General features: G+C 39.8%; 1 protein-coding gene across 1 annotated transcript in view; it reads right to left on the bottom strand.

Annotated features, from left to right (window-relative positions):
• Positions 1-25,960, bottom strand: part of kaznb (kazrin, periplakin interacting protein b) — a gene marked incomplete in the record, with an annotated part of 138,442 nt that overhangs the window by 101,075 nt on the left and 11,407 nt on the right. Inside the window, 1 exon segment of the mRNA XM_036151379.1 lies at positions 767-924.

The raw sequence follows: 25,960 nt of genomic DNA, 5'->3' as shown, positions 1-25,960 counted from the left end.
TATTTTAGGGTCTCTGTATTTTATTGATGATGAGGTGCATGAAACTAAACGTGCTGTGTTTAGTTTCATCTTATGTTTTGGGAGCATGGATGAGTCAGACTAAAAACGTTATATAAATATTATATAGTTAACATGTGGCATGTTGAAAAATTCTAGTTGTGAGAAATTGTTGTAAAAGAATGCATTTAACAGCAATGAAAAAATGTAAATGGGATTCTGGGTAATCTTCAGAGTGAAGCCTTCAATGCATTAAGAGAGTAAACAATAAAAGTTACATTTCTGACCCATTTTGTCAGGATGGGGGTCTGAAATTTTTTCACTTATTAAAGAGGAAGCTACTGAAAACATTTGAGAACCGCTGTGCTAGAGGAAACCACATTTCCTCTTACATTAACAGAGGAAACCAAAATGAAGAGTTTTTACGTCTTTCTGTCCGGTTCATATTATGCAGATCAGACACAGCCTCATTTAATGAACTGCAGAATTTGGCTTCATTTTTTTAGACCTATAAATCACCGTTAAACTGTTCCAGAAACCAAAAACTAATCCACAGCAAGTTTGTTGAAGTTTTGCCAAGCTGTCAATGCTGTGACGGCTCTTTATCTGAAAAACTTACTATTTTCAAAACCAGCACTGTATATCTCAGGCAGGACTAAACAGGTTCTCTTAAAACCCTGTCTGAATCAACCTGTAGCACGCTCACTCTTTGGGACAAATAAATCAGGCCAGATCACAGCTGATCTGGCCTGATTTATGTTGGTGGTACCTGAGCGTCCATAAGCAGGTGTCTCATCAGGGTCATGGACTTCCTGAGCGTATCCCTCTCTCCTGGGATGAAGGTCTCCTCCTCTTCAGCCAGACTACATGGTCGAGTCACCATGAACTGAGCGATCTGGTCATTCAGGCTGTTTAGAGACTGGACAGCTGCAAAAAACAAACATATAAGAAAAGGGAGAATTAACTCAAACATTAAAAAGTTGCATCTTTTAAAGAATCATTGATTTGGCCATTACTTTCTGCAGCCTCTGTGTGTGTCTCCTTCAAGCTTTTGCCCTTTCTCACAAGAGGGATTTTCTGGATCAGACTTTAGTGATCTGAGGCACTTCCTTCATCCGCGACTACTGTTCTCCGCCCCAGAATAATCCCTCATTTGGACAAGACAAGCATGATTTGGCTAAATCAATTACAGAGACTTAGAAATTCACTTTCAGTCCATTATGTAATCCATTCTGTAACGATCGGAGCCGCAGTAACTACTAACTACTGTGTTTTTCTTCTTTCAGAATGAACACAATGCAAAGCACAGATCTGGGATGATGATGTATTTAGTCCCTAAGAAGGTACAAGTTTAATAAAAAAAATAAACCTTTCAATAAGTAAATTAATAAAACGAGAGGCAAAGCAAAGATTTTATTCTTAACTGCTGAAAAATGTCAATAAATGATTAAACACTTGAACGCTTTTGTGGTTTTGAACTAACTACAATTATTTGTTTTTAAAACACTAAAATAAAGTGCTTCATTGTTATACTCAAACAGGTGAAACATTTCACATATTGTTTTTTTTTTTTTCATTTCGTTTAAATGCACATTATTTCTACGTGATAAATGTGTTCATATGTTACCTGATTCCAATTTCACACACGTTTCACATGTTACTAAAGTATATAAAGTCATGAAACTCTGTTTACATGTGTTTTGCAAATTGCCACACTATGTTGTTTCCACATGTAAAACCTATTACTTTAAGACACAATTTCCACATGGGAAACACATGCAAAAAGATTTGGAAGATTTTCTCATACGCTTCACATGTAAGATGTAATTCCTACATGTGGATGCCTTTCCCATGTGATTCACATGTTAGAGGGACACATATTACTCCTGTTCTGACCGCTCTGCACTGCTTGCCTGTGCACGTTAGGATACATTTTAAAATTGTTGGTTTTAACTTTCAGGGCAATCCACATTCAGGCTCCAAAATAAATCTATACATGATCTTTTGAAGCCTCTGCCTAGGATTTTAAGGTTTTAGGGAGACTCAAATGTTGTAGGTGGTACCTCGGACCCGTTGTACAAATCACTGCGATGGTGCTTTTCAGGTGATGGTTTCGAGACTTTGGAACGCTCTCCCACTGTCTATACTTGTGATACCAATGTCAGTGAAAGGTGCTATAGAAATAACATTTTACTTACTACACATTATTTCCATATGTGAAACAGATGCTGCAAAATGTTTCACATGGGGAAGATTTTTCCAGCTGTTTATATGCTATTGTAATTTTATAGTATATAGAAACACAAATGATCCATTTTTCTAAGTGTGAAACAATACTTGGAAAATTCTCTGACATGTGAACGGTTTTCTGTTGCACATTTTGTTACACAATATGTATAATTTCCACAGGTGAAACACATGAAAACTCACCTTCTGCATGCACAACCAAATTTCCACCCAATCTTTGTTAAAATGCCATAAAAGCATAGATGGCAAACCTTTTTGATAATGTCCTGTTCCAATTTATGGCATATTAGTGTGAAAGCAAATTATATTTGGCTGCTTAAAAGAAAGATTCTTCTTGAGAAATATGCTTATGTTGCAAACTGCAATATCAGGGCAGAAATAAATATACAAATATTTTCCAAATGAATTATTTACACAGTTTCAACAAATGTTGCCAAACGATGATCTGTCTTATTTGTAAAAGTATTTTTTCTACACCTTATTTCATTATTCTTGAGCAAGGTACTCACCTCAAGTTGCCCACTGATTTACAATGAGTGCTACTGTGTGAATGAGAGACTCAAAATGTAAAAGTGCTTTGATTTGTCATATGAGTGGAAAGCTTCATATTAATTATTCCATTTAGGATTTCACATCAAAAACGCTCAAAAAGCACATTCCCCTTATGCAAAACATATGCTTTGCATCTGTTACACATATCTCATGTGAATTTAAAATTAATTTTACATGTGTGTACCATTAACATTTGATGAATAAAATTCATGTGTTGTTTTCTTTTTCCACTTAGTTTTCCAGACATTAGTTTCTCTTCTCGGCACGGCTGTGCAGGCTGAGAGGAGAAATTGGACAAGAGTGACAGAGTGACTGAGGCAATATGTGAGTCACCGGTGACAGTGAAGGTCGCTTTCTTTTATTTATTTATTTTCTATCTTTTTCAACAGAATGATCAAAGATTTTCGGCCGCACCTTCCAGGCTTCTGTTGACCTGCAGGGAGCTCTGCAAAACGAGGCATGTTTACAGGCACACGGCAGCTCCAGAGCATCCTCCTGTGGATCAAATCAGAGCCGGGCGGGTGGGTTTAGGAAGGAGGTGGGAAGTCGGGGGGTAAATTGTTTACGACAGCTGCTGATGACTGGATTCTAATTCCACATACAACATTTACAAGGTGGACCTCTGTAGCCAGAAGATGGCCAAACACTCCAGGTAATTGCATGCTGCCGCTGAAAATGACACGCTGTCAGAGTGGAGGAGCAGACACAGCCTCCCGATTCAATTTTCTATGTTGAACACATTCTTTCACAAACAGACAGGTGTTTTTTTTTTTTTGTAATGAAAACTTTCAGGTGACAACCGTGAATAGGCCTGTGTCAACGCTGCCCATCACTGAGCGAAGTCTGCTTCTTTTGACCAAAAGTAAAAAAAAAAAAGCGCCTGAAGAACATTTGTGAACCCCAATCTGTGCATAGGCACCCAAAAATAATAACCGTTTGCTTCTCACTTGTGAAATGACTAGGTGCAAAAACTCCTCTCCGGGTTGATAGCATCCCTGATCAATGTTTGACTCTAGTTCTGCTCCGAGTTTTACAGGTGCATATCCCCAACACGTCCACATTTAATAATCATGTTGGAACAAACCAGACGAGGCGACAGCACAAATCTGACTGCTCGCCCCGGTTCTCTGCCGGCAATGTCAGAATTAGGGAGAACCGAACCGTCTTTTCACATTACTGTTCACAATCAACCAAAATGTATATAAGATTTAGATCAGCGGAAGCTCACCAGTGTTTTTTTTTTATTTTAATCACAGAAAGCGTGAATAAAATTATTCCTCGTCAAGAACTTATTGCATTGCCACCCTTTCTTCATCTATTTTTTAAAGTATTTTATCCCATTTTCACAGATATCCTAGATTATTCACGCTTTTTCCCCTGCCACATTGTTCCGACCCATACATTTATATCTTATTCATACTAAAGATAGCTTCATACCTTTTTTTTTTCCTTTTACTTGCAATCCACATGCAGCATTTTAACACAGATATGCCAAAGTACTGACTACAAAGGGGCCACTGCAGCAGATAGCACGTGTGAAAGGAGTGAGGCTACAACGAGCAGATTAGTGAGATTTGGTGCTTGGAGTCAACCATCCAAAGCAATGGGCACTGATCTGTAGAAGCGAAGATGAGAGGGCAGGGAATAGGGAGTTGGTAGAGACCGGAGGGATTGGGACCAAAGTCTGCGAAGGGGGAAAGGGAAGTTTGACATGAGGGTAATGAGAGCTGCTCGGATGCCTGGTTTGGAGAGGGTGAAAATTGCAGAGAGACAGGAGATGAAGCTGGAGATGGAAGAGTGATGCTAAGACCCATCAGGAGTGACCAAAATATGATTAGAAATGAACATGAGTACATCAGATGGACATCTTTGCCTCCAAACACTAATTTTTAATGCGTTTTATTAGGATTTTACATGATACACCAACACAAAGTAGCATATTGTTGTAAAGCACGAATATAATAAAAAGGCCTTTATATTTGTTAGGGGTTAGTGCATTTTTGTTGTAACACCAGATAGATCAGGGGTAATATTGTGGAATAAAGCAGGTTTTGATTCTAGGAGACCAGATGAGTGGCAGCCAGACTTGGATCACAACACTACGGCTATCGTAACCAATGAGAAAGCGACTGTGATTGGTTTAAACTTGTTTTTTAATGTGCTCAGGGACCACAAGGGTCACGGAAATGCTAAATGGAGTGGGTAAAGTAAAAAGAAAACGCAATTGCAAAACACATTTGAAAATGCAAGGTGAAAAGGAAAAGCGAATTACCCTTTTAAATATTTGATAGTGAAATATATTTATAATCTGATTTATGAATTGTGGATTTTAAATCTCCATTCAGAAATCGTATTTGAAATTACATTTTCAAATTGCAGTATTTAATAATGGATTAAGAAATACATCTTACAATTCCCTTTTTAATAATTAAATTTAAAAAGTCCAATTACAAAATGCTTTTCAAATTGGATTTATAATTGTGTGATTTAAATGTTAAAGTTGAAATGGTTGTTTTTCTTCTTCAGTGACTCTTATGGTCCTCCATACTCTTCCACTGCAACGTGCTTTCCTCTGTAATGTTTTCCCTTTGTCTCTGTAATGTTCTTTTCTATCCTATGTAATGTTTTCTTCTTCTTTTTTTCTTTTTTTCTTCTTTCTTTTTTTGTGTCAGCTTTACACTGTAAGGATCCTTTTCTTGAGCAAAGACATGGATGCTGCTCTGTGATGGGACAATGGATGTAGCTAAAAACAGAGCAATCCTTGAAGAAGAAGAAAAAAAAATGCTAGAGGCTGCAAAAGACTGACGCGAAGGTTCACCTGCCAGGAGGTCAGTAGCCCCAAATATTACCCCCAATAGACTGGAAGCTGCAATTGTAGCAAAATGTGACGTCGACTTGCAGGGGGCAAAAACAAAGGGAATCCACACATATGAGATTTTTATTTGTAAGAAAAGAAAAGTGAAAGCATGTATCACCTAAACTGACCTAAATCTCAAAATGTATGCTCCATTTTCTGTATGTCTATCAACAATCTAAACTTTCAATAAAATACATTAAAGGTGCTGGTTTTGATGTGACATGTGGAAAAAGTCAAGGGGCATGAATTCCTTTGCGAGGCACAGTATCTATCCTAAAGTGCTACAAGTTTACTGTTCAAACTGTAGCCTAGAAATGCTGTAACCAGTAATTGCAATCAAAGTGGTCACTGATGTAAAATATAAAACAAATGCCTTCAGAAGCACCCTTCCTAAAACCTTGATCCTAGATAATCTCCTTATTTTTGCTGCAGGTTCTCTCAAGCGCCACTTTCCTAACTTCCATGGAGCTAGCTGGGCCACTGTGCCAGCTCTAGCTTGCACAAAAAGAGGCAGATAAGCAGACATATGATTTAATCCTTGTTTTTATTTCTAGCCTCCTATATAATAATACAGCAAATCTTATTTTTGCTAGGGTCTCAGGCTGTGCAAAAACAATGTTCTTTGCTGTGTCTTGGGTAAAGTCACTGTTAACTTGTTGTATCCTTCAGCAAGCGGCTCCCAGCACGTCTCTTTTTTTGTTTTATTGACTCATAGGTTACCTTACACCAACTCCTGATGAAATAATGAGAGCTTCAGATCCGACACCCATTTGTAACCAAGATTTTAGTGTCCAAAACAACTTATTTTCCTTAATATGATCAGAGTGAAACATTTCAAACTTTATTTCTGCCTGCATAAGTAGCTTGACTCACTCTAAACTGACTCATCGTTAAAAGGACATATTTTGGTATTAAAGTTAAGAAAACTGTGTAAAAACGCTTGGATGCGTTCGTTCCCCCGTATGTCTTCATAGCAATTGTCGAGAAGGTAACATAACCATGATGTAATGGCATGCAATCATTTAAATCAGAGGGATATTGTATTTTCTGTGATGCGCACTCCTACACACAGGTGGCCCTCAGTGGCTGCTGACTGTGAGATGTAGACAGCTCATTACAATCCTTGTTGCCACCCACAGCAGAAAAACAACATCAATAATGAGACTCTAATGAGGCATGTTGGTGTTCAGTCAGCCGGTACAGTGTTTGTGAAAAGAGGTTTTAATCTCTTTGAAAAAGGACAAAACTCACTCATAACGTGATGTCTCTGCACACAGAGAAGTAATCACTCCAGTTTTTCTGTGGTGTTGTGATAACGCATTGTGTTATCGCCGGAGCCTGTTTAAATGCAGATGTCTGAGATACAGTTAAGTTAGTTCAAATAGCTCTCTTGTGATGAAATATTCCAGAAAGAAAAAAAAAAGCATATATAAACAAATCCTCAGCCTCTGCTGGGTTTGGAGACGGCTCGGTTCGGTAGTCAGGCTGTCTCGGCCAAAGCAATTTGAAGCCGCTCCAAACACGTCGCTGTTCAATCCCAAAAGGGCTCGGAATCAGTTGAAAGGATCAGAGAGTTTGCAAAAATCCACAGCAATCCCAAGAGAGGAAACTCTGCCACATTTTAATCACGCCACAGCTAAATAATCACACGAGACTGTCCAACTAAAAAGAGACTTTCTACTTACTCTCAGGTCTGGAAGTTGTTTTTTTAGGTGTCTGCATGAACTTGCTTTGCACTCAGTGAAAAAGGCTTGATCATAGAAAATTTGGTGTTAAGTCCATTAAAGCACTTCTTGTTTGATCTTTGTTTTGTTTTGTTTTTTCCGCTTTTTTCCACGTCATTAAGCACTTAAGCAAAGTACAGGAAACACTTGCCTCATATTTAAGATTTTGCACATTATAGGTGGATCATCTTAAATATTTTTTATTAAAACACGACAGGTGAAGTATGGTCAGTCAAACCAAAATAATTGGAATCCGTTGCTACGCTAGAGAAGATATTATTATCCCTCCGCAATAATATAAGGTATTATTGCGGAGGGACCACTTTGAAGTCAGTTTCATTTGAACCACCAAAAAGATGTAATTCTATTTTATTACAGTAATGGGAAACATAATTACATCCCATAAAAGTTTTTAGAACATCCTGAATAAGTTGTTTTCCTGTATGACTTTATTAGTCTCTCGCTGTTGCTGGGAAAATTTTGGTCGACTCTTCCTTAGAACATTACTTCAATCCATGAAGTTCTAGACTTTGGCTGAACCATGGCAACACATTAATTATGTTCACAGGGACATAAGTAATTGGAATAAAAGGCCAATCAGAATAAAACTGTGTCATATAAAGACGGCAGTCGGAATATTGTGATCAGATGAAGCCAAATCGAATGAGACGGGTGTTTTATGCCGATCGTTAATCCGAACATCATCCATCTAAACACTTGTTCTGATCATGTCATTCAGATTGGAGCAAACTGCTCTGACAGTCTGTCCTGATCTCCCGGCGTTTGGGTTTCTTTTGTGATTGAGTTTTAAGCGTTTCCTTGTTTATTTTATTCTGCCAGTCTCTCCATACTCTATTGTTAATTTCTTTGTTTTATGTTTTGTTCTTCGTAGATTCTGGTTTTATTCCTCTTAGATCTCAGGTTGTCTTTCCCCCTTGGTTGATAGATTCTTTGTGTAACAGCTCAGCTCTATTTTGTGTTAATCAATCGGCTTATCTCCTGCCTTAGCTGCTCCTCGTTATCCCCTGATAATTACATCGGCTCCATGTGTCATTCTCCTCACTTCCCTCAGTATTTAGGTTCACTGTTTGCCAATTGTCCTCTGCTGAATCCTTGCATTAAACTGACCTTCATCATTTCCCATACAATCTCCATTTTCTTCCTGTGACTGCGCATGGTTGACATCCTGTTCTTTTTGTTTTCCATGTGCTGTCAGTTTCCTCTATAATCATTAAATTCTTCAATTTATAATGCTGCTCCTGAGTTCCTCCGTTTTGGTCCAGCTCCTAATTCATAAATCATGACAGCAGAGGAGCGGAGGGAGTGAGATTAATAAAGAGCTAAACTTAGACACAAAGATTTTCACAACTCAAAAGGAAAAATGCAGGCATTTGTCTTCATGCCTAGTAAGTGAACAGCCAGCTTGTGCTGCAATTATACCATCAATAATAATGTTTCATTGGGGCAATTCAAATCATTTTTAAATGACAGAGATTTGTATTGGTTTTGTATTTTGGATGTGCTGCATTTGTTATGCTGCCATCTTGGCCAGGTCACTCTTGAAAAAGAGGTTTTAATCTCAATGAGTTATTAACCTGGTTAAATAAAGGACACATTCATAAACGTCTTTTGGGATATCAGCCAGGAGAGACAAAATCAACCTGTTTCTGAAATGTGAGAAGCTACAGACTCCCTGCCCCATCACAGCGGGTGGCACCACAACAAAGCTAAGCTCTCTTCCTCACGTCTTCCTCTTTGCCCGTGGACTGTGAAAGCGTCCACACTGGATAGACCCACAAACACGCAGGGTCGACCACGCTAAGTACATCCCTGCCCTTTTCCAACATCAGAACTTAGACAGCCGACTGCTATGGAAACTGGAGGTCTGTGACTTTTCCTCAGCTTCGCAGCAGAGGCCAGTACCCTCGTTCCAGGGGCCGAACACAGACCACAGGAGAAAAGTGGAAGCTCATCCAGACCGGGGTTTCACGAGGAGTCGCCCCGGTCCGAACTAGCTTCATCCTGGACCAACATTTTCCAACCAGAGGGCCCAAAGTAAACCAAAATGGCAGAGAATAAGCAGGGAAAGGTTAAAATGGTTCATCTTAACGTGTTTTACTGTTTTGTTTAACAGTTTGATCGAGTAAAAAGACGAGCTTAGCCACCTGTTAGCGACCTTTGAAATAAAGCTATGCTCCAGTTTGATTTAAACATAATGCTTGTTTTTGTTTCACTCCGCCATCGTTCTATAGAGCTACGAGGGTTAGTACAGCATTAACATGGAGGATTAATGTCCATTTAATGGTGCTTTGTGTAGTTAGGATTAACTGATCAGGGTAATCTAAACACGGCCAGGACGTGCCCCGATACGTCATTTCTGGTCTATCACCTGCTACAGCACCCTCTAGCTTCCCAAGTTACTAATTTGAGTCTGAATTATTTCCAGGAGAAATAATTACATTAATAAAAGTCAAGTGTCCTAAGGATTATTGATTTTTATATAGAAAATAATTCTTTAAAAGGTTTTGTCTAATTCAGGGTTTGCATTGTGAATAGGTTAAACACATTCAATGGTTGTTCTAAATTAGTAAAGCCAATTTAACCTCACTCCACATTCTTTAAGATGAACTTTGGTTCTCTAACTTAGATCTGCAGTGAACCAGGATTCACTAAATCACTCTGATGATGGTAAGTTTCACTAGCCAAGTTAAGAGGATTTGTTGATTGAAATATACTGTTAATTCAGACAAACATCATTCTATAGTGATGTTTCCTGGATGTTCATTTTATTTCTCTAAATAAATTATTGAACTTGAAGAGAAGATTTGGGCTCATATTCACCAGACAATACTAACAGACCGAGCTATTTATTAAACATTAAACTTAAAACATGTAATGGCCCAACACTATGTTTCACCATAGACGTGTTGTGTTCAAGTGTGCAGTGTTATCATACCCCCTCTTGGCTACTTTTGTGGTTTATAATCTTTTTACCACTTTTTCTCAGGTTAGGTGGACAGCCATGTACTGTCTTGCTAGGTTTGCAGTTGAACCATACTCTATTTTCAGATGATTGGTTGAACAGAGATCTATGAGATGTTCGTAGCTTGGGATATATTTTAATAACCTAATCCTGCTTTTAACTTCTCAACTTTAAGGGGTATAGGAGAGAAGGAGACAGAGTACACATGCATGTCTTACTTTTAAAGTTTTATCTGTGAAGAACACTTTACTTTATCACTATGATCTACTGTGTTTTTCTACAACTCAAAATTACAATATTTTAGTGTTTCTGATTTATTTGACAAAGTGGTAAAGGTCTGATGTTTATGAATACTTTCACAAAGCACTAATGTAATGTAAAGCAACTTAGTCGTAAATAAGTAATGGAATACCCTCTTAGCTAAATTTCATGATCACTGATGCTAATATGTCAGAGACCAATACAACCTTGTTTTTATTCTTGACAGCAATATTCCTGGTCTTTGCATGTCTGTGTCCTTATTTGTTATGAAAATCTTCTCCGTTCTTGTGTTTGTCTATCTTCCACAGCTCATCTTGTTCCTTTTCTTGAATGAAGCTTTATTTTTTGGCAATACACCTCCTCACCTGGGTTCTTCATAAATTAGCAAAAGGTCAGCCATTTTTTACTCCATTCTTCAAAAGAATTGTGTTTAAGCAAGATAGAAATTAATATCCAGCCTACATTGACTTTGATTTTGTTCGTTTTATGTTACTATTCAGATTTAATCAAAGTCTAACTCAATCAGTTTAAACTTTTTACCGGTCAGCTCATCTTTAAATTACCCACCAATTTAGAAAAATCAGCATTTTTTGCTCCCTCGGCTTTACAGGTTTTGCCCGTTTAATCTGACAACTGCTTTGTTTATCTTCATTCTGGTGCTCAGTTATGGTAAAAAGTTTTTCATTATCTATGATGAAAAGAAAAAGAGGCCTTTACTCTACTGGTCATCAACCAAGTTACAGCAGCAAGAACATCTGACATTTGTCAACTCTACAGCACATTTTGTTAGTCTACTGCAAATAAACTTTGACTTATTAAACACATTCTGCTTTTTTCTGTATGCAAATTGGAAAGTTTGCAGCATCAGCTACATTTCTGATGACAGGCTGGTGATTTACATGGCTAGCATAAGGACACTCTGCTTAATACTGTGTTGGTCTCAGTGTTGTTGCCAAAATAGCCTTGAGGCATGGACTTCATCAGACCCCTGAAGACGTGTTGTGGTATCTGGCACCAAGATCATAGCGGTAAGTTGGGAAGTGGCGCCTGGATTGATTGAGCTCGTTTGTCCATCACATCCCACAGATGCTTCTCTGGACTGAGATCTGAGTCGACCTCATCTGGCTACCTGAACCTTTGTCTGAACCGTCCTTTTGTTTTGTGGAAAGGTGCACCATCTTGCTGAAAGAGGCCACAGCAATTAGGGAACACAGCTTCCCTGCAACAGTGGTAGGTGGTATATGTCAAAGTAAAATCAACATTCATGGGAAGAACCAGCATCAGGCAGGTGTTTTGTGCCTTGAAACACTCCCATTGATGCCATTTTTGCCTAGTTTCTTTCTTACTATTGAAAAATTGACAGTGACGTTAATTGATGCAAGTGAAGCCTGCACTGCTTTTGAGGTTCTCTTGTTACCTCCTGGAAGGGTCGTGGAGTAATTTTAGTAGGATTTCCACTCCTTTGACGATTCACCTACTTTATTCCTGGCTAACAGCTTTTTGTTTCGTTTTAAGATCTTTTAGCAGATCTTCATGTTGTCAGTCATGTTCTATTAAAGTGGCTTCTTGATCATATGAGTTTGACATTAATCAGATAAATGAAGATGAACAAAGAGATGTGTTAATTACAGTTTGTGATTTATCAACAGGGGCTATTATATTTTCACATTATGGTCCAGAGGTGTTTGGATAGCTGTATTTTGTCTTAATTAATGAAATCAAGCAAAAACTGCTTTTTGTGTTTAGTCAGTTTCGATTTGCCTGAAAGTGAAATGAAATTGATCATCTGGAACATTCAGGAGAAACAAAAAGAAAACAAAGCAGAAAAAGTTTGTAAAGGGACAAACTTTTGTTTTTTCCACAGCACTATACTTCAAAAAAACTGAAGACCACAAACCACAAGAGACTTTCTGAAACTTTCCCAGAACAAGTGAAGTCGATCTGCAGGTGTAGGGACCAGCTTCGGCAGAAGATAAATCCCGACATCGTCATAATTTAAAGGATTTAAGATGAATGGGATCAGCGAGAAATCTGATCAAACATCTCCCTGGTTCCTCTCCGCCACACTAAAACAGCATCTCTTCACAGATCTCTCATCTGCAAAAGTAGAATATGCAGATCTCATTTCCACCCAAAAAAAATAAATAAAAAATCTAAGCAGAGGAGATAAAAGCCTTTCTGGCGCTCCACAATTGAGCTATCATAATCTCAGCATGACAGCCTTTACATCTGAACATGAAAACCTTAAGACAGGGTTCATAATGCTCGTGGCAACATTGCCACCATCTGGTGGCTCTGACACTCGCTGCAATACTCCTCTTCTATAGTTGATTGCAAGGTTGATTCATTATCCCTTTTATTACCATGGTGAGGCATACGCCACTAAAATATTAGACATTCAAAAAGGAAGATATTCGTTAGACCCCATCATTTAAACCTTTTATCTTTTTAAATGACTCCGCTTTTAATAACATACAATTACCCACAAAGATGAATGGGGAAAAAAACGACAAGAAAAAAAGGTCATCCTGTATCGATTCTGATGCTAATTCCAGACCAAGTAGTAACCCTTACCGGGTTCAGGCTGCCAGCCCCTTTCTACGTTGGTTTAAAGGGGGAAACTGTTTTTTGTATAACTTTGATCAGTGTGCCACCTAGTGAGGCGAATAAGAGACCAGTACCGAGAAAAAAAACCTCACATCTCTCCTATTCTTTGAGTCAAAGACTTCAGAAACAAAACCTCAGGAGGGGGAGTCAGATCATTGACTGAACATAAAAACTCTGATGGCTTTGATAATCCTCCACCTGATGAAACCACTCCACACTCAAATTCCTCCACTCAGCTCTGAGCAAAAAGCACACACACACACAGTCGCAGGCAGGTAAATGATTTCCACGCTCACTCTTTATATTAAGTGCAGGGGAGTCAGAGAGACGCAGAATATCCGTTCGAACAAAAGGTTAGGAGTCAGTTGGTGGGCTGCTTAAGAGCTCTTGTGGGCTAAATGCAAGCACGCATTATGTCTTTAATAACATCTCAAATTAATTACGGAGGAAGAGAACTTAAATGCAGCACAGAGAGCGGTGGGAGAAATTACCTGCAGTGACTTTAAAAAAAAACTTATTTCTGCTTGCACTTTACCGCAGTCTGTCTCGTCTACCTCTACATCTCCCACTGTGATTACGATGAAAAAAAATAAACTTCAAACGTGTCTTGCTGAGTAGGTGGAAGAAATACATCATTAATGACAGCCACAGCAGTGAAGACAAAATACATCTTATTTCCTTCGGGTTCCATTGTTTATTCTGACAGAATAAAGCCTTTCTCTCTAAACATCACTGCTGATGCAGTGCCCTGTTCTATCAACAACAACGACAAAAAAAATCAGAATCAGCTTTAATCGGCAAGTTTGTGTCACAGACAAGGTAAATTACTTTGGTTCCACTTTCTTCACAATGAATGCATTTTGAGTACAAGTACATGAAAAGGGAAAAATAGAAATATTTTCACTCTTTCCTTATAGAATTATGTATATAAGCATGTTTTTACAAAGATTAAGACATGGTTGTCTTAATCTCAGGAAGTGTTGTTGGAGCCCTCAACTTGAACATCCTGTCTTGTCTTGTGTCTGCATGTTATGTGTGATTTCTTATCCAGTGTCTTACCCTAATGTCCTGTTCACAGCTACAGCTGTGATTATTTTCCTGTTGCTGTAGCCATTCTCAGCATTCCAGATGTTTCCAACCCAATCCCCTGATTGGACGCACCTGTTGCCGCCCTGATTACTGGCTTGGTTTCACCTGTGTGTGGCACTACTTAAGCCTGCCTTCTCCTGAGTGCTGGTGCATAAGAGTTTAAATGTATTAAGGAAAAGATTAATTTGTTAGATATTTTGAGGAAGCATTTGGGGAGTAAACATATACAAATAGTTATTCGATATTTAAACTAAATTATATCATAGAATTTGATTATAGAAGGAGTGAATTATATAAATGAGTAGAATATTAAGGTACATATAGATATATAGATAGATAGATAGACCAATAAGAACCACACTCCATAACCAGTAATGCTACTTAAAGTTTGTTGCCAACCGCCATAAAACTCCACAAGAAGAAGAAGAAGTAGTGCTGGTGCCAGATTCTCCAGCAGACCTTCCAGCATTCCTGGAAGGACTGTGTTTCTGTCTCCTGATTGTTTTTGGATTTCTGCCTGTTGCCTCGCCCTTGTCGGATCCCCCTGTTGGTTCTTTGTTTCTGGACATTGAACCGAGCTTGTTCCCTGACTCTGCCTCTCAGCCTAGCCCATCTGTACCTCTGCTTATTGGATATCTGGACTGTGGACCTGGAATTGGACTTTAGACTCAGCCTGCTGGATTTCCCCATTTGTGCCTCTGCCTATCCTCGACCACCTGTGTATGACCTTGGACTGTTTGGTATTCTCACGCATCACTTGTCCCCTTCAGGAGGAAGGATTCCCTCATTGGATTCATCGCTGGTTATGGATCCAATTAAGGTTAGTGGCTACTCTGAAGCTCTTACACTTCTCCTGTGCAAGCTTTTCACTAACCTGTCTCACTCACCTGCAGTGCTGCTAATCCTGTTTCCTGAAGCTCCCCACTTCAGCTACACCTTTCCTTTTTTTTTTTTTTTATATAAACTTGTTAAACATTTTCATTGTGTTGTGTGAAATATCAGGTCAAACTTCTAACATTCATTACACCTAATTTAATTATGATCACATAATGACAATTGTTGTTTCTGGATGTGTTCCTTAGATTGACAGCCTGGGGGAACATCTCTTTGGCAGCTGTTTTTTGCAAAAAGAGATCTGTAGCCGCGACCATAAAGTAAACATCTAAACAGTGCATGTCCAGGATGTGTGGGCTCTGCAAAGATTTAAACTTTTTTTTTATTTGCAGGGCTGTTTTCTGAAAAGTGTCTGTGCATCTACCAGCTCAGGTGTGGAGCAAGGACTGTTTGTAGCTCAGCTCCCACTTGAAAAAGATTTTAGATCTCAGTGAGGTTTTATCACGTTAAATTATTATTAAAGAAGAAATTCTGTCATTTTAACTGTACACTCCAACGAAATTTGTCTTCTGCATTTAACTCATCCCCTAGGGCAGGGGTCACTAATTAAAAATCAGCGGGGTCCGAATAAAGAAAATCAACAACCAGTAAAGGTCCGGACACATTTTTTATTACAATCCGTTACTTTAAACAGTATTTAACACTGAAATAAAATGTTTATGCATCCACCTTTTACATTGACTTTTTAAACAAAAAAATAACATAATTCAAATCAATTAAAATAAAACTAGAACTTTTTCTATTTTAAAATCCAAAGTGCTTTTTGAAATGGAGAACCACAATCTTTCACAGTTTGGTATATAGACAATTTCTTGACTTTCACATCTTTTATAAAACAACTGAACTTTTTTTAATTTCTTTTTTATGGCTTAATGATAGACGTGAGCTTTAGGCTGCCCTGCAAGGATTTTACACCTGGGTTTGATTGGCAACAAAGCCAACCTCAAGTCCACGCCTTTAAATCAGCTATTTTCTCCGTATGTATGAGCAAGCGGATATGTTTGGGAACGCACCGGAGGGCTTTGCCATATTAACAAGTAAAGTTAGCACAGGGGTTGAAGCAAAAATAATGTTTGACTGACAACATTTTCTCACCAGCCCATATATTCCTGGGGCCGTGGACATCATGCCGCATTAGTTGGCTCACTTGCTTAGTGTGCAAAGTCAACTAAATCTGATACTTTTAAAATATCCATTGAAAATTCCTGTATCTCTGCCACCTTTCAGCTTTAGAGCCTTTGTGTCATCCTGGACAGCCTCTCCATCACTTTCCACATCCACATCATCATCTGGGTTACTTTCATCTCTGCAGCATCAAGTTCTTCCTTCACACTGTTGACAAACTGGTCCACAGTCCACTTTACAATCCCAGCTTCCTTCCCTCCCTGTCCTCCAGAAACCCTCCAGAAACTGCAGCTGATTCAGAGGACAGCAGCTTCATCATCATCTACTTGTACATCAACTCCACTGGCTCCCTGTCACATTCAATATAAACCAATTTTATAATCATACAAGGCCAACCACAACCATGGACAATGCAGGACACATCACCAACACTATCATGTCATAATACATTTTAATTTGACACAGATTGCACATGACAATAATTCAGTCTCTGCTTTGCCCGTTATTGTTCACCAATTAATCATTACAGTTTATAAAAAGGCATGATTTAACTTTTTTGAAGTTTAATAAAATGGTTATATTTTAGCCCAGTGACTGGAGACCTGTCCAGGATGAACCCTGTGTCCGCGCTCCACTTTAACTTCATAAAAAAAAAAAAACTCTGAGAATTTCCTTTCTCTGGCCTCACCCAGGTAGAACCCGTTCTCCAGTCCATGTTGTAGCTGCAGTTTATTTGTTTTATCTTTTTGATGTAGTTTTCTTAACAATCTGTAAGCACCAAAATCCTTGTCATTTTATTTATTGTCCTGGAGCGCAGCTGCTTATCAGGTGAACACTGCTGCATACCGACAGCAGATGCAGCTCTGCCTTCTTTGTTTCAGAACAGCGCAGGGTTTTTTTTTTTTGTTGTTGTTGTTTTTTTTTACTTTTTCCGAATCGGACCCAGTCAAATGAGGCACATTGTTTCACAGTCCGACTCTTGTTCTTCAAGGGTCACGCTAAATTAGCCTGAGCTAGCGCGTTACTCTTCTTTGTGTTTAAATAAAACATAATAGCGAATCACGAGGAGATCCCTGGTTGGTCGCCGCGTTTATCAGCGAGGGAATAAACGCTGACAGGTGACATGGCCACAGGTGGAAATAATTCATTAATTAACTGCCGGAGCAGATTGACGCTTACCGAGGGAAGTTGTTGTCAGCTGCTGAACTTTCTGACCTGCTGGTTCGCATAAATCCAAAGAAAACCTTTGACCACCGCTACTTTCATTCATACCATCTGTGGCCAGTTTAAAATTCTCTCCCAAAGGTTAAAATGATGAACACCGATTAACCACAGACTGGCAATGTCCGCTTTGGAAAGACCCGCCCTGCTCTCATTCTGATTGGCTAATGTCCCGACTCTGCCAGGTTTGATTGGTTAAGAGCAGCTTGTGTTTAAAACCTTGAATAAAAAGTCTAGACGGAATTTTTTGCGCTCAATTTCCAAATGACGGAAATCCGTCGCAGCGACGGAGAACTTGAGTTAGACACTGTCGTTGGACAACATGCAGTAATATATAAATTTTTTAAATGAGGTTGGGTCCAGATTAGGTAGCAGTGGGTCCGGATCCGGACCGTGGTCCGCTAATCCGTGACCTCTGCCCTAGGGAGCAGTAAGCAATTTTTGTTTTTTTCTTTTTAACAGTGCCCAGGAATGTCTCAATCTCAGGGACCTACAACGGCAGTCTCTGGGGTTTGAACCGGGTACTTGAAGCCTTCTCAGAAAACAAGCACGCTACTCTAACCTCTAGGCCACTACTCCCCTAAGTCTGTTTAAGGACTCGTCACCGTCCTGGAGCAGACAAATGACCGTGGTGTCATCTGTAAACATTAGCAGTTAAAAAAAAAATAGACATGTTCGCTGAGGTCCAGTTGTTTTTCTACAGAGGAGTGGGGAGACAACACAGCCCTGGGGGGCGCTGGTGCAGATTGTTTCTGAGAATAAACTCCCCGCCCTCACAGCTGGTTATCCACTGACTGGTGGAAGCCGGCATTGTGAACTGGGGGAGCTTCTGGTGGAGGATGTCTTGGATGATGGCGTTTAAAGCCGAGATGAAGTCCTGCAAACAGGATCCTGGCAATTGTCCCTGGGTGGTCCCGATGAAGCGTATTATCAGGTTGAATGCATCACCTGCTGACTGGTTTGCCCAGGTAGCAAACTGTAGGGGATCTGTGATCTCCTTCAGGTGCTTCAACATCTGTCGCTCAAAGGATTTCATGAGCACAGACGTGGGCGGTGACGTTTCACAATGCATTTCTAACCATAGCAGCGTCGTTAGCTGAAAAGAAGTGACAGCGAAGCTCATTCATGTCAGTGTCTGAAGTTTCAAATACACCCAAATCTGTGCAGTCAAAGCCGGCCTGTGACACCTGCTTTGACTCATCAGTTCACTTCCTAACAGTCCTAAGCATCTAGATCCACGGGTCTAGATGTTTTAAGTTTTTGCCTGTAAACTGAGATGAAACAGTGATCAGAGAGTCCAAGAGTATGTGTCTTTTAAAGCTGTTTGACAGTGAACCAGTGTGTTATTATACCTGGTGGGACACTTTATGTGCTGTCAGCAAGTGTTGAAGCTGCAATCATCCAAGCACAACGTAAACATTTTGCTGGTTGTTCACATCAGTGACAAATATGCAAATATAGACCTACATAAACAAGATGCATCACTTCTAGCTGTTTCTAACTGCTCTTTTTAAAAGGATGAAAACACAAGAAGAAACTCTAAAGCCACCGGTGGCAAGCGGTATAAAAGCAACGTCTACTGAAATGTGGAGGGTAAATGAGGATCCTCTTGTCTTTGCACAGCCGAGGTTAACGCCTGCTTGTTAAAGAAGAGCAGTCTGAGCTCACATATGACATTTTAAAATCCAGAGGCTTCATGCTGGAGTGCGTTTCCAAAGCTGGGGCGACGAGCGGCACCAGCGACGAGCCTTCCACCAATTAGGACTGTTTGTGCGAGCGCGCCTGAACCCGTCTTTTAGGACAGATTAAAGTGGGTCAGAGCTGCTGCGTGTCTTTGTGCTTCAGCACAATGACAGGTAGAGCGCACAACTCCCAAACTTTAAGTGTGACAGACGGGGGATTAAACAAACTTTAAATTAGCTTTAATGCGGGATGACGGCTCTGAACCATTATCATCATCAGCCACTTTGATGCCGTAAATTCAGTTTCTGAGCAGGTGTCTTCTAATGGATGTGCAGATATTGCCACTATCATTCATTAACACGTTTTTCTGCAGGTAAACAGCCCGGTGAGTTCAAAGGCGCATCAAATCGACACTTTTACCAAGTTAGACTTTCCTGTGAGGTGGAAACTGTTGCCAGCACGTTCTTGTGGGCTTTTTTTTTTTTTTTTTTTTTTTTTTGACTCCTCTCTCACATCAAACACTGATAACTCTCCATATTCACATGGCTGCTACTCGTGAGCCCGAGGAGAACAGAGAGCAGAGTGCTGTTTAATGATGCTCAGCATGTCTCTATGTGAGAGAGAGAGAGAGAGTCTGTGGAGGACTGAGCCAACCGAGGAGACATCAGAGCCGAGGCAGGGAGTGCCAGAAACCACTTGACTTAATAGCCAATGGTCTGCTGTGGATGTGAACCAGGTCAGAGCGAGTGACTCTGAATTTTAGAAGGTGTTTAATGTCTTTGAACTAAGATCTCACATGTGTTTGGTATGACTTGTCCACCAGGGATACAAAAACCGCACAAGACGTTTAGAGGAGGAAACTTCTTTGGTTTTGTTTTCGTTCACAAACTAAACTTAATAACTTGACACAAAGCACAGGTTCTCCAGTAGAAACCTGGCAGCATACAATGATCTGCTGATCAGTCTGAACCCCCAAAATGAGGAACCAAAAGGATTTACATGACTTGGAAAATGGTATGGTCGTTGGTGCCAGACGGCCAGGTCTGAGTATTTCAACATTCTGATGAACTATTGTGGTTTTTTACTCACACCCATCTCTCGGGTTTACAGAGAATGGCCCCAAAAAAGAGAAAACATGCAGCGAGAAGCAGATGTCTTGTTAACATCAGAAGTCTTGTCCCTTTATGGCGATTTAACTTGTTTTGGCCTCATGCAAAACAAGAAAGGCGCACATAAAGACGCTGGTGTGATGAGCAGGCATGGCCCTTACAGAGACGACAGCAGCAAGGTCTGGTGTTTGATGAAATGGCAAGACTGCTCTGTAGTTTATCCCCCTCAGAATAGCAGAAACATTCCAGCATTTTAATTGGATGGGGGTAGAGCAGCCACAAACTTTACTCAAGTAAAAAGTAGCTCTACTTCAACATATTTTTACTCAAGTAAAAAGTAGCAAACCAAGAAATTACTCAAGAATAAAAGTATTCAGTAAAAAGTCTACTCAATTACTGAGTAAATTATCATAATTTAACTGTTAAATTTAATATTTAACAGTGATATAATCAGACCAACAAACACACAAAACTATCTACAAATCCTGGTGTTGTAAAGACTAAAATTAAAGATAAACAAAAAAATAATAACTAAATAAATTCAGGCAGAGGGACACACCTTTCTAAGTCAAAATGTTCAACATAAAACTTATTAAACTTTCGTATGTACGAACAGTGCAAAGTACAGTATTCACTGTTTAATGAATGTTTGCTTGACCTCGAAATGGCTTAATCAGCTCAGGAGACGTAAAATAACATTAAAACAACAAAGCTTTTGTACAAAAAGGAAGTCTTACCTTGACTCCCTGTTAACATGGAAAGCCACATTGATAATGTTTAGCACTCTGCGTTCTGCACATATCAATCTGGTCCTGCTCCCATCGCATCTATTCGGGGAAAGGAGGGACATTCAGCTGCACTTTACAAGCTGATTAGACGAAGTGACACCTAGTGCCTGCCTGCCAAAGGTTGGTTTTAGCCAATGACAATATCAAATGAAAATGTTACTAGCACGCATCATGAGAAACCACAAGAAGGTAAGCTAGTCAAGGCACTTCTTGCTATTCTTTCAAAGAAGAAATCGGGATTTTTACAAAAACAGATGTGATAGCAGCAGCTATGTGTGCGTCCTCCTGCGCTGCTGTGTTCTTGCTTTCGTCACAACGCACAAATACCGCACAAAAATAAGAATTCAGCTTGCGGGCAAGGTCATCTCTCTGGTGCATTTTGGTTTAAATTAGTCTGTTACTCAATTAAGTTACTCACGGTGGGTAGCCACCGTGAGTAACTTAGTGGGTAGTTACTACCCACTAAGTCAAAAAAACTTAGTGGGTAGATTTTTTGTAAAGTAGCGATACATCTTAATTTTATTTAAGTAAAATAAAATCTACAGTGCAGTAAAACTATTCCTTAAAGTAAATTTTGTTCAATAAGTTCAAGGAAAGGTGAGTAAATGTAACCCACCTCTGGTTTGGAGACAGCAGAATCCGTAGTTTGCCTAGTTGCCATTGTTTCGACAACAACCAGTGGTGATGTGGTTGAAAATCCTAGGAAATTAAGTGTGTTAAGTGAAGTTAAGTTTGTGGAATATAAAGTTCTGTCATGATATTGTATATTTTAACATATTCAGTGATTATATAACTAGATAATACTCATGTTTTTTTTAACATGTCAAAAAAATCCTGTATGAGCGTGAGATCAAATAATTGTGTCAGATCTGCAGGTACATCTGCTGGTGCCCATATTTTATTCATCTAAAGGCCAGTGAAAATATGCCACATACTCAGTGATGTGATAGGATTATAATGTGAAGCGAAATTTATAAAACTTCCTTCTGTCGTCTCCCTCAGTGGAAGAAGGATTTTTAGTAAAGTTATGTCAGGTGTGACTTTCCCAGGTCCAAGGCCTTAATTTAGAGGTAAATGAAACAGCACTAAACCTTTTTAAGTGTTCAGTCCCAAGTCTCACACCAGGCGTTAGAAGGGGAGGGAGATAATGTTCTGTTTTTGACAGCTCAGGATATCAGGATAGGTTTAAATAGAATATTTAATCAATGCAAAATTTGTTAGTTACAAGAAACAGAGTGACCTTAGGAAATAAATCAAACTTAAACTGAAAGGTTTTGAAAGAAAAAGATTCCCTGACAATATTAGCAACTGCATAAACGTTATTCCAACTAGCAATGTAATTTTGTTTATAGTATTTTCCAGTAAAATCTAGAGGAAATACACACATTCTTAAATTACACATCCAATGGGAAATAAAACAAAGGCCTAAGCATTTTTTAATAAGTTTTGTATGTGAATACTGTAAATGCATTGGGTGCCATTCTATGTGGATATTTTAAATATACACTATATTGTCGAAAGTATTCATTCACCCCTCCAATGAATTAAATTCAGAAGTTCCAATTATACAATGGTACTATGATAGGACGCAACTTGTGTAATTAGTCCCACCAAGAAATGTCCTTGTTAGTAAATATTCTACAGTCAACCATTAGTGGTGCAATAACCAAGAAAATGTGACCGTGAACGACAGGAACTCAGCAATGAAGAGGTAGGCCAAGTGAAATCACAAAATAGACATTACAGACCCTCAAACGTCTGATTGGCTCGTGAGAAGTGCATAAGGAAATGTGCCGAGTGAGGTTTCATGGCCAGCAAAGCTGCATCCAAGACGTTCATCACCAAGTGCAACACAAGGCCTTGGACACAGTGGTGGAAAGCACACCACCACTTAACTCCAGATCCAGTTGAGATGTGTAATCTGGAGCGATGCATCATGCCTCTCTGTCTGGCAATCCAATAAACCGGGTATGGGTTTCTGGGTTGAGCAGTTCCCAGGAGAAGAATAATCCTTTATTCCCCCACACTGGGGAAATTTAGGTGTATCAGCAGAGAGTAAGAAAAGAAGTTCACAACAGAAGAAAAATATGGTACAGGTATTAAAAAAATGGCATAGTAAGATTAAATTAAATGTGCCACTGTGCAGGGTGACCCAAAAGTGCACAAAATTCACAAAAAAACAGCAAACAAGGCTATAAAAACAAGGAAAAAGTTGTGCAATAAACAACATATTGAGTTTATTGGCGTAGAGATGGTAATAAAGCCTAATAACTTCTCAGAGGAAGGATCATAGATAACGCACTTTTGTGCACCTAGGATGCAGCAGTCTGTCATTGAAGGAGCTCTCCAGCTCTACAAAAGCTTAATGCATGAGGTTGGAGGCAATGTCCAACTAGAGTCCCTCTGTCTCCCAACACCGGACACCGGGTTGAAAGGGATGAAACATTTCAACAAAAGACCTCAGTTTCCTCAGCAGGCAGTGTCTGCTCTGAGCCATCCTGTAAATAGCATCAGTGCTGACTCCAGTTCAGTTTATTTTTCCGGTGAACACCCAGGTACTTTGAGTACTCCTTGGTTTTCCCTGCGTTGATCAGCTGATGGTTCTGCTAGCACCAGTAAGAAGGTCCTGTGTCTACCGTGTGCCAGAGTCTGCCTCATCACAAGTGAAGAAAACTCAGAGTACAGAGTAATCTGAGAGCTCCTGAAGATGGCAGCCAGGGGAGCTGATGGAGATGTCTACAAGGGTCAGCCCCATTTCTCTGTGTGTGTGGGGCCCCGCACTGCAGACCACCCTGTGAAAGACACAGCACCGTGTCCTGACATACTGTAGGCGGCCAGTGAGGTAGTCCAGCATCCACCAGGATAGGGGTTAGGGTAGAACACCACTTTTATGACTACCTCAAGTTACAGGTAAGGTTTGGTGCATTGTGGGGTTCTTTTACAGGAGCTGAGCTCGGCTCCTCTAGTGAAAGACACAGTTGATGCTTTGATATACCAAAAGAGCTTAGATAATTACATGGGAAAAATTTAGGGATGCTTGTTTTCTGTTTCAACATGACTGCACATCATTGCAAAAACCGAGGTCCGTGATGACATGGATAAATAAGTTTGGTGTAGAACTTGACGTTCCAGGACAAAGTGCTGACCTGAACCCAACAGAACACCTTAGAGCTGTAACTGTGAGCCACGCCTTCTCATCCCACATCAGCATCTGATCTCATGAATGTGTATCTGTGGCCAAAAATGTCCACAGGCACATCGCTGAACCATTGTGTGTCCGGTGTTGTTTCTACCATCTTTCCACAACTACAGACTAAGATTCTTGTTTATTCTTCTTTGTAAAATAGCTCAAGCCCAGTCAGGTTGGATGGAGTGCATTTGTGAACACCAATTGTGAGTCTCAATTGGTCAATGTGTGGATTTTGACAGGGCATGTTCAACACCTAATTTGCTTTGATAGAAACTATTACTTTTTAGCTCTGGCTGTATGTTTAGGACTGTACGTTTGTCCCTGCTGAAGAAAAACATACATGCTGCTAGACCAAGGAGGTGAACACCACCGTACATGATGAAGCACACCAGCATGACATCATGTTTTAATGTCAATGGTATAAAATATGTGACTATATCAATCTTCTTTTACGCCCGATGCTAACCCTACAAGTTTTTGTCCTGGTGCTGGCTTTTCAAAAATATTTTAATATCCTGATTTGAATGCTGTACTAGCAAACTGAACCATTGCCCACTCATAGAAATGTTCCTTTTCTTGCTCAACTCATCTCTATTCACCCGTCAAATCTGTCTTAGGTTTTGTTGGTACATTTCCAAAGAGAGTGTCAAGAAGAACAAGTAACTTTGACCAAACAGCATGAATTCACACGAAGAAGCAAGACGCTTTTGAAGCTATTTGGGAGCATGGCATCATTTTTTAAATTCCTACCACATACCCGTCTCTGTTTAAAGACTGTTGTGCGGCTTTTTCTTATCCCAGTGTGCCTCCCCTCCTCTGTGTTACTTTGTCTCCTCTGCAGTGGATTGTTGACAGCGTGGTGGCAAAACTCTGACAAAAACTGATGTTTTGAAAAAAGTGCATCTCAGGAAGAGAAGAGGGGAGAACTGAGCAGAGCAATGCAGCTTTGCAGAGTCAGCACGGGCAGAAAACACAGCAGGGATGTGAGCAGCAAGCTGGAAGCTGCTCCTGAGGTGTGTGCACTAAATTAGACCGTTTTTCATCTCTGCAGCGGGGAGTTTTGCACCGTAGGCTTGGTGGAACCTGAATTTTGACTCAAGCTTACAGTATGCACATGCAGTGACAAAATATGTTGACACAGTAGCACAAACCCTCAAAATACAGTAATCAGCCTCCAAAAAAAAAAGCAAGGATTAGCCCCTGTGCGAAATCTGCTGATGCTCATACCTTAAGCACTCTTCTGGCAAGCCAGCGTGCCCACAGCAGATCAGGCAGCAACATATTTAGCTGCTTCTTGGTGCTGGAGATGGGTTACTATTAAATCCAAGAGTTGCGTTTGCTGAGCCTGCAGTATTCAGTTTATATGCATTCACTTAAACTTTTCCCAAAACCCTCTCTTTCTCTGTGAGTGTGAGAGAGATTAACAAACAGACAGATTAGAGGAAGCGACAAAGCAGGGGGGTAAAAGATGTCCAATCTTTTAAAACAATGCAGAGCCATGCATGAATAAATAGCATTAGAGACATGAAGGGGATTACTTTAGCAAATGCATTCAGACTGTTATTTTTGTTGCAGGGGAAAAAAAGTGCATCTGTCCCAGTAATTGTGGCCCTAAAATCTAAATTATTTCTGA

The sequence above is a fragment of the Fundulus heteroclitus genome, chromosome 20, assembly GCF_011125445.2.
Source record: "Fundulus heteroclitus isolate FHET01 chromosome 20, MU-UCD_Fhet_4.1, whole genome shotgun sequence".
Taxonomy (NCBI): Eukaryota; Metazoa; Chordata; class Actinopteri; order Cyprinodontiformes; family Fundulidae; genus Fundulus; species Fundulus heteroclitus.
This window is presented reverse-complemented; position numbering and strand designations above follow the sequence as displayed.